The sequence below is a fragment of the Coregonus clupeaformis genome, chromosome 6, assembly GCF_020615455.1.
Source record: "Coregonus clupeaformis isolate EN_2021a chromosome 6, ASM2061545v1, whole genome shotgun sequence".
NCBI classification, from domain to species: domain Eukaryota; kingdom Metazoa; phylum Chordata; class Actinopteri; order Salmoniformes; family Salmonidae; genus Coregonus; species Coregonus clupeaformis.
Genome location: NC_059197.1, coordinates 12016751 through 12026620, shown reverse-complemented (window position 1 = coordinate 12026620; position 9870 = coordinate 12016751).

Sequence of the window (9870 nt, the reverse complement as noted above, 5' to 3'; positions counted from 1 at the left end):
TTGTAGAATATATGCCAAGGCGCATTGAAGCTTTTCTGGTGTTCATGGTGGCCCAACGCCCTATTAAGACACATTATATTGGTGTTTCCTTTACTTTGGTAGTTACCTCTGTACGCAGTCTATATTGTTATACTGGTTGGGTGAACGTATTGAAACTACTGCAAATGGTGATACGATCAATAAAGATAATAGTTTCAAGGTCTATTTTACGACATAGGCAGGGCCTTACTGGGGGTGAGCTGTCTCCTAACTGTGCTTTAGGTCAATGTAACTTTTGTCCTTGCACAGGCTTGTAAGCGCAGGCTATTTTTGGCAGACACTACACTACTCTCCTTGTGACCTGGGGTTTTATGTCGATGTTTATGGAACGTGGCGTAACACTAGCATAGTGTCAAATATTATTCCTTCAGTTGGCTGGTTGTCTGATTGGGGGGAAACTCGTCAGTAATAACCTACCCTATGTCATGTTATATGCAGTACTCTAAAAACCCGTGTTATTCAAACAAGTACCAGTCCAGCAAATATGTCAGATTTATGGGACGTGATTTCTACCCTTGTCAATCTTCTGTGACATTCAAAGCCCTGTGAATATGAAACTGCTACCTTGAAATGTAAGCTAGGACTCCTTGTAAAATGTCTACTTCCTCTGCATTTCCCCATTTCTGGCAAAGATGGTATTAAACTACACCTTCTGACACAGGGGAGGGTATTAAACTACACCTTCTGACACAGAGGAGGGAATTAAACTACACCTTCTGACACAACGGGTATTAAACTACACCTTCTGACACAGAAGAGGTTATTAAACTACACCTTCTGACACAGAGGAGGTTATTAAACTACACCTTCTGACACAGAGGAGGTTATTAAACTACACCTTCTGACACAGAGGAGGTTATTAAACTACACCTTCTGACACAGAGGAGGTTATTAAACTACACCTTCTGACACAGAGGAGGTTATTAAACTACACCTTCTGACACAACGGGTATTAAACTACACCTTCTGACACAGAAGAGGTTATTAAACTACACCTTCTGACACAGAGGAGGTTATTAAACTACACCTTCTGACACAGAGGAGGGTATTAAACTACACCTTCTGACACAGAGGAGGGTATTAAACTACACCTTCTGATACTGAGGAGGGTATTAAACTACACCTTCTGACACAGAGGAGGTTATTAAACTACACATTCTGACACAGAGGAGGGTATTAAACTACACCTTCTGACACAGAGGGTATTAAACTACACCTTCTGACACAGAGGAGGGTATTAAAATACAGGTCCTTGATATTCAGTAGATTTACATTGCATGGCTAACATGTTTGACAGGCATTGACTAGAGGAAACATACTTGTTTCTTAATGGGGGACAGAGGTTTATGGAAAGGTAGCACACTGTTAAATTAGGGACTTATTTTAGTTGGATACAGTACTATATCAATGTTCACAAAATCATGGAACTTCACCCCCTCCTTCCCTCCCCATTTCCCCTTCCCCTATTCATGGAATAATACATCTCTCATTAACATTGATAAGACCTATAGAATCTTGGTCACAGTAGAACTCTGAGGAGGTTCTGGCATGGTGGAGTGTAGTTCTATTAGAGCTCAGAACACTGTCTCTCTGGAAGGGTCCTGTGTCAGGGTTGTGGAATGTTTCATTTCAACATATGCTTTCCCCTTCATCAGCCCCCAGACCTGGGCTTCATCCTCCCACTGGAAACAATGAGATTTCACTTCACAGAACATGGAAACACGCTCCAAAAGAGGAGAATCAGTAGGCCAGATCCTCACCCCAAGGGACATAGGAGGTATGCAAGTGTGTAATGTTTCTCTAGCTGAACTCAAGGCGTATGGTGTCGATGAACTGCCGTGGAAAGTGTGGTGAGTGGTTTGAACACAAGGCTGGTTCTGAGTTATTTCCATGGCATTTGAAGTGACAGCAATTTCCTGTATCTCTGGAGAGACCCTATGGGACAGAATAGTTGTCTTCCCTGTGTCTCTGGAGAGACCTATGGGACAGAATAGTTGTCTTCCTGTGTCTATGGAGAGACCCTATGGGACAGAATAGTTGTCTTCCTGTGTCTCTGGAGAGACCCTATGGGACAGAATAGTTGTCTTCCTGTGTCTCTGGAGAGACCCTATGGGACAGAATATTTGTCTTCCTGTGTCTCTGGAGAGACCCTATGGGACAGAATAGTTGTCTTCCTGTGTCTCTGGAGAGACCCTATGGGACAGAAGGGTTGTCTTCCTGTATCTCTTTCTGCACCTCTTGGTGCCATCCCCTGTGATGGACATGTCAGGATAAGAGAGGCATTGATTCTTCTGATGGACATGTCAGGATGACAGAGGCAAATGTTCATTTTTTGGTGTCTGGTATTTTATTAGGATCCCAATTAGCTGTAGCAAAATCAGCAGCTACTCTTCCTGGGGTCCACACAAAACATGAAACATGACATAATACAGAACATTAATAGACAAGAGCAGCTCAAGGACAGAACTACATCATGTTTTTTTTAAAGGCACACATAGCCTACATATCAATACATACACACAAACTATCTAGGTCAAATATGGGAGAGGCATTGTGCCGTGAGGTGTTGCTTTATCTGTTTATTGAAACCAGGTTTGCTGTTTATTTGAGCAATATGAGATGGAATGGAGTTCCATGCAATAATGGCTCTATATAATACTGTATGCTTTCTTGAATTTGTTCTGGATTTGGGGACTGTGAAAAGACCCCTGGTGGCATATCTGGTGGTGTAAGTGTGTGTGTCAGAGCTGTGTGTAAGTTGACTATGCAAACAATTTGGGATTTTCAACACATTTATGTTTCTTATAAAAGAAGAAGTGATACAGTCAGTCTCCCCTCAACTCTTAGCCAAGAGAGACTGGCATACATAGTATTTATATCAGCCCTCTGATTACAATGAAGAGCAAGACGTGCCGCTCTGTTCTGTGCCAGCTGCAGCTTAACTAGGTCTTTCCTTGCAGCACTCGACCACACGACTGGACAATAATCAAGATAAGACAAAACATTGAGCCTGCAGGACTTGCTTTTTGGAGTGTGGTGTCAAAAAAGCAGAGCATCTCTTTATTACAGACAGACCTCTCCCCGTCTTTACAACCATTGAATCTATATGTTTTGACAATGACAGTTTACAATCTAAGGTAAGGCTAAGTAATTTAGTCTCCTCAACTTGTTCAACAGCCACACTATTCATTACCAGATTCAGCTGAGGTCTAGAACTTAGGGAATGATTTGTACCAAATACAATAATCTTAGTTTTAGAGATGTTCAGGACCAGTTTATTAGTGGCCACCCATTCAAAACACACTGCAACTCTTTGTTAAGGGTTTAAGTGACTTCAATTAGCTGTGGTTGCTGATGCGTATAAGGTTGAATCATCAGCATACATGGACACACATGCTTTGTTTAATGCCAGTGGCAGGTCATTGGTAAAAATAGAAAAGAGTAAAGGGCCTAGAGAGCTACCCTGCGGTACACCACACTTTACATGTTTGACATTAGAGAAGCTTCCATTAAAGAAAACCCTTTGAGTTCAATTAGATAGATAGCTCTGAATCCACGATACGGCAGAAGTTGAAAAGCCATAACACATACATTATTTCAACAACAGGTTATGGTCAATAATATCAAAGGCTGCACTGAAATCTAACAGTACAGCTCCCACAATCTTCTTATTATCAATTCCTTTCAACCAATCATCAGTCATTTGTGTCAGTGCAGTACATGTTGAGTGCCCTTCTCTATAAGCATGCTGAAAGTCTGTTGTTAATTTGTTTACAGAGAAGTAGCATTGTATTTGGTCAAACACAATTTTTTCCAATAGTTTGCCACGAGGTGGCAGCTAGTTTATAGGTCTGCTGTTAGAACCAGTAAAGGCCACTTTACCACTCTTGGATAGCGGAATTACTTTGGCTTCCCTCCAGGTCTGAGAACAAAGACTTTCCTCTAGGCTCAGATTAAAGATATGACAGATAGGAGTGGCTATAGAGTCAGCTACCATCCTCAGTAGCTTTCCATCTAAGTCGTCAATGCCAGGAGGTTTGTCATTATTGGTTGATAACAATAATTTTTCCACCTCTCCCGCACTAACTTTTACAAAATTGAAACTTGCAATGCTTTTCTTTCATTATTTGTTTTTTTATTTATGAATATGATGGCTCACTGTACGTTGTTGGCATTTCCTGCCTAAGTTTGCCCACTTTGCCAATGTGACGTGTTTTTATACAGGATTTGTTAATGTCTTTGGTATTGTGTTGCATAGGATTTTGAGGATGAGGACATTCCATGTATTTATATCTGTCACTGGTGGGTGCCAGAAGGTATGCATGCCAAAGAAGGCTGGGGGCCACTGGTGCTAATCTTATAAGGAGTACGTGATGGAATATCCCGACTAGGGTACAAGACGATACCATATAGGGTGATACTATTGTAGTTGGGAGTGTATTCTAATAATGGTTGGCAACTGTTGGGTAGAATTAGCTTGCCAAGCAGTATATAAACTGAGAGATTTTCTACGAATGTAATTTGAATAGTGAGATGCAACCCACTTGTATCTTGCAATGTTGAATCCGTGGGGAGTTCAGATGACAAAGGGGCAACGTACGTGCCGTTCGTTGTTCTGAATCGCACCATATATTAAATACATGTATCAACTCTCCATCTAAGTCTTTAACTATTCTCTTGCATCCTGAATTACTTGATACCAGAAAAACGTATCATAACAGCCAATGAAGTAATCATTCAAATAATTAGCAACGTCAAATGGTTTTGTGATGAATAAGCCATCTGATTCGATGAAAGATGGAGTTGAATTTGTCTCTCTGCCCATAATTTCATTTAAAGTACTCCAAAGTTTTTTTTTCATCATTCTTTATATAATTGATCGTGGCTTCATAATTTAGTTTATTTTTCTTTTTGTTGAGTTTAGTCACATAATTTCTTAATTTGCTGTAAGTCAGTGCAGCCAGACTTATTAGCCACTCCTTTTGCCCCGTCTCTTTCAACCATACAGTTTTTCAATTCCTCATCCATCCATGGAGCCTTAACAGTTATAGACATAGTATTGAAAAGAGCAAACAAAGCAAGAGAAAAAAATATACATTCAGCAGTCCATTAATCAATTGGTGTGTGTGTGTGTGTGTGTGTGTGTGTGTGTGTGTGTGTGTGTGCTGCGTGGTTGAAGCTACATACCCATAGACTTGGCTCTTTCATCCCTTCCAGGCTTCTCGGAGAGAGGGTGGACAATGAGCCTGTCATAGCGCATTTAAGCAATGTCCCTACGCTCTCTGGCAGCTTTCATGGCTGGGATAAGTTATTTTCTCTTCTGCCGCACAGCTTCAGGATAGTCCTCGTTGAGGAATATCTTCGTTCCTCTCAAGTTCTTGGCTCTTTCCAGAACCTCTACCTTGTCCTTCAACCTCAGGAACCTGACCACTATCGGCCTGGGCCTGTCACCTGGGCCGGTGGAGAGTTTTCCAGTCCTGTGGGCGCGCTCCACCTCAATCTTCCTGTGGTCCATCTTCAGTTTCTCCGAGATCGTTTCCCTCACTTTGTCCTCAGATTCCGTCCAGGTCTCATGTGGAGATTCTGCAATTCCGTCCACAACCATGTTGTTCCAGCTTGATTGTCCCTTGAGATGGTCTGATTTATCCATCATTGTTGTCATGGATTCACACACAGAAATGATGTCCTCTCTCAATGACTTACATATTGCTGTCATCTTGCCGGTCTCCTGTTTCAACTCATCGAGCTGACCCTGGGAGAACTGCAAACTGTTCTTCAGGTCCTGGACCTCTCTGGTCAGGTCGTCCATTCTTTTATTAGTTGAATCCACCAGTATTTGAACAAAACACTTGAAGCTATTTTCTTGTTGTTGTTGTAACAACTGCTTGTAGAAATATTTTTGTTCGTTTAAAATATATTTCACGAGTGATAGAGAGACACCACTGTCCTCAACGGTACTCCCGCCAGCTTTGGTCTTTGTCATGGTAGTTAGCAACGTAGGTCACGCTGTTACTCCTCGCAGTTCCAGACAGGACAGGTCACAGGGAAGATTGAAAACAACAAACAGCAGGGATCTAGACAGCCACAAACCCGGGACAATCCATGGTCCGAGCCACAATGGCTAACCGTGTCACGGGTTGCGTTCAAGCCCTCAAGAAAACCCCTGCTGGGGACTGACTGGGGTGGTAAAGGGTAGTGTGTGGGGACTGAACAGGGCTAATCAAGGGTAGTGTCTGGGGACTGGCTGGGGCAGTAAAGGGTAGTGTCTGGGGACTGACTGGGGCAGTAAAGGGTAGTGTCTGGGGACTGGCTGGGGCAGTAAAGGGTAGTGTCTGGGGACTGACTGGAGCAGTAAAGGGTAGTGTCTGGGGACTGACTGGAGCAGTAAAGGGTAGTGTCTGGGGACTGGCTGGGGCAGTAAAGGGTAGTGTCTGGGGACTGACTGGAGCAGTAAAGGGTAGTGTCTGGGGACTGACTGGAGCAGTAAAGGGTAGTGTCTGGGGACTAACTGGGGCGGTAAAGGATAATTGTCTGGGGACTGACTGGGTTAGTGAAGGGTAATGTCTGGGAACTGACTGGGGTGGTAAAGGGTAGTGTCTGGGGGCTGACTGGGGGAGTACAACGGTAGTGTCTAGAGAGAGACTGGGGCGGTAAAGGTGCAGAAGGCGACCCACCTGGTTATGCTCAGAGGATCAACCCCACATATGGGCCCAATCAGGACAAAGAACCCCCATTAAAGTACTTCCTGTCCCCAGGGCCAGCTTCCCAGAGATATGACCCAATTATAACACATACCGCTGGGTTTGTTTTTCTGAGAAATGCCACCATTAGAACCCATGAGGTTGACTATTTATATGTACCTCTAATGGTCCTCTTTGGCTCTGAGCACTTGCAAATATTTTTCTGATGAAACAATGCTACTCATTGCAAGAGCATGGAATACTTTGACCCAACCACATTACTCCAGTGAATGATTTTAGGGGTCACACTCCACCTTGGAAGGGAGTGGTACTGAGCAGGGGATCCCCAACCCAGGGAGAAGCAGCCCTGGATGGGAAGCGTGAAGATTCATCTCTCCCTTGTTTCTGGAAGATGGAGGTGAGGATTCTGGAATTCTGACGTGAAATTCCGACCTCACGGCAGATACAGAGAGGGACACTGATCCATGAACAAGTGTGTGTGTGTGTGTGTGTGTGTATACACGTGTGTATGTGAGAGGGTGTGCGTGTGTGTGGGGAGGGGGGTCTCACCTAAAGGCCCCTACTGGACCACAGTTTTCCCTTATTGAGTTAGTTGAGAACTTTATAGCTTTAGAGAAATAACACGTTTCCTCCATATCCATGGTAGCGGCAGAGTCATTATTATCAACAGTGACTTTAGGCAGCACACCTGATTGGCCTCTGCTGGACTCCAATTTACCATGTTCAGCCTGAGTTTTCGGAACATTCAAGTTTTCTAAAGAGTTTTTGGATATCATGTGGCCAGGAATTCCTGCCGCAGACCAGAAATATGTCTAACCCTTTCCCTAACCCTAACCCTGTCTAACCCTTTCCCTAACCCTAACCCTGTCTAACCCTTTCCCTAACCCTAACCCTGTCTAACCCTTTCCCTAACCCTAACCCTGTCTAACCCTTTCCCTAACCCTAACCCTAACCCTAACCCTGTCTAACCCTTTCCCTAACCCTAACCCTGTCTAACCCTAACCCTAACCCTGTCTAACCCTTTCCCTAACCCTAACCCTGTCTAACCCTTTCCCCTAACCCTAACCCTGTCTAACCCCTTTCCCCAACCCTAACCCTGTCTAACCCTTTCCCTAACCCTAACCCTGTCTAACCCTTTCCCTAACCCTAACCCTGTCTAACCCTTTCCCTAACCCTTTCCCTAACCCTAACCCTGTCTAACCCTTTCCCTAACCCTAACCCTGTCTAACCCTTTCCCTAACCCTAACCCTGTCTAACCCTTTCCCTAACCCTAACCCTGTCTAACCCTTTCCCGGTATCCCTCCTCTACCCGCTCTGTTACTTCTCCTCCTCTTTCAGGCTTTCACACTTTCCTTTCAGTTCTTTCTCTTTGTCCACTGGTCACTTCCCTGGCATCCCCACAACCCTAAACCTAACCCTAACCCTAACCCTGGCATCCCCACAACCCCAACCCTATCCCTGGCATCCCCACAACCCTAACCCTATACCTGGCATCCCCACAACCCTAACCCTAACCCTGGCATCCCCACAACCCTAAACCTAACCCTAACCCTAATCCTGGCATCCCCACAACCCCAACCCTATCCCTGGCATCCCCACAACCCCTAACCCTATCCCTGGCATCCCCACAACCCTAACCCTATCCCTGGCATCCCCACAACCCCAACCCTATCCCTGGCATCCCCACAACCCTAACCCTAACCCTAACCCTGGCATCCCCACAACCCCAACTCCTAACCCTGGCATCCCCACAACCCTAACCCTATACCTGGCATCACCACAACCCTAACCCTAACCCTGGCATCCCCACAACCCCAACCCTATCCCTGGCATCCCCACAACCCCAACCCTATCCCTGGCATCCCCACAACCCTAACCCTAACCCTAATCCTGGCATCCCCACAACCCTAACCCTATCCCTGGTATCCCCACAACCCTAACCCTGGCATCCCCACAACCCTAAACCTAACCCTAACCCTAATCCTGGCATCCCCACAACCCCAACCCTATCCCTGGCATCCCCACAACCCTAACCCTAACCCTGGCATCCCCACAACCCTAAACCTAACCCTAACCCTAATCCTGGCATCCCCACAACCCCAACCCTATCCCTGGCATCCCCACAACCCTAACCCTATACCTGGCATCACCACACACAGACCTGTATTGTCAGACAGAGCTACAGGTCGAGTTCACCTGCTCAGACACTGTAATAGACTGACACCTTGCTATAACATATGATGTAGTTAGCTGATATGTAAAATACCTATCCAGGCATTGTAAGATCTGGCATGTTTCAGCTACGCTTGGGCAGAGGAATGCCCCAAACCAGATGACTTCTGGGTGATAATCTTACCCCAAACTAGATAACATCTGGGGGATTAATCTTACCCCAAACTAGATGACATCTGGGGGATTAATTTTACCCCAAACCAGATGACTTCTGGGTGATTAATCTTACCCCAAACTAGATGACATCTGGGGGATTGTGAGACTGTGCTGTGGGATGAGTTAAGGTATGATGGATTAGTTAAGGTATGATGGATGAGTTGAGGTACGATGGATGAGTTGAAGTACGATGGATGAGTTGAGGTACGATGTCCAGTCCAGAGGGTCAAGAGCTTCAAGTTACTCTGCGTTCACATCACTGAGGACTCAACATGGTCCTCTCACACCAGCACAGTTGTGAAGAAGGCACAACAACACCTCTTCCCCTCAGGAGACTGAAGAGGTCTACGTCTACTATATTACTACCTCTACTATATTACTACCTCTACTATATTACTACCTCTACTATATTACTACCTCTACTATATTACTACCTCTACTATATTACTACCTCTACTATATTACTACGTCTACTATATTACTACCTCTAATATATTACTACCTCTACTATAATACTACCTCTACTATATTACTACCTCTAATATATTACTACCTCTACTATAATACTACCTCTACTATATTACTACCTCTACTATATTACTACCTCTACTATATTACTACCTCTACTATATTACTACCTCTACTATATTACTACGTCTACTATATTACTACCTCTACTATAATACTACCTCTACTATATTACTACCTCTACTATATTACTACCTCTACTATATTACTACCT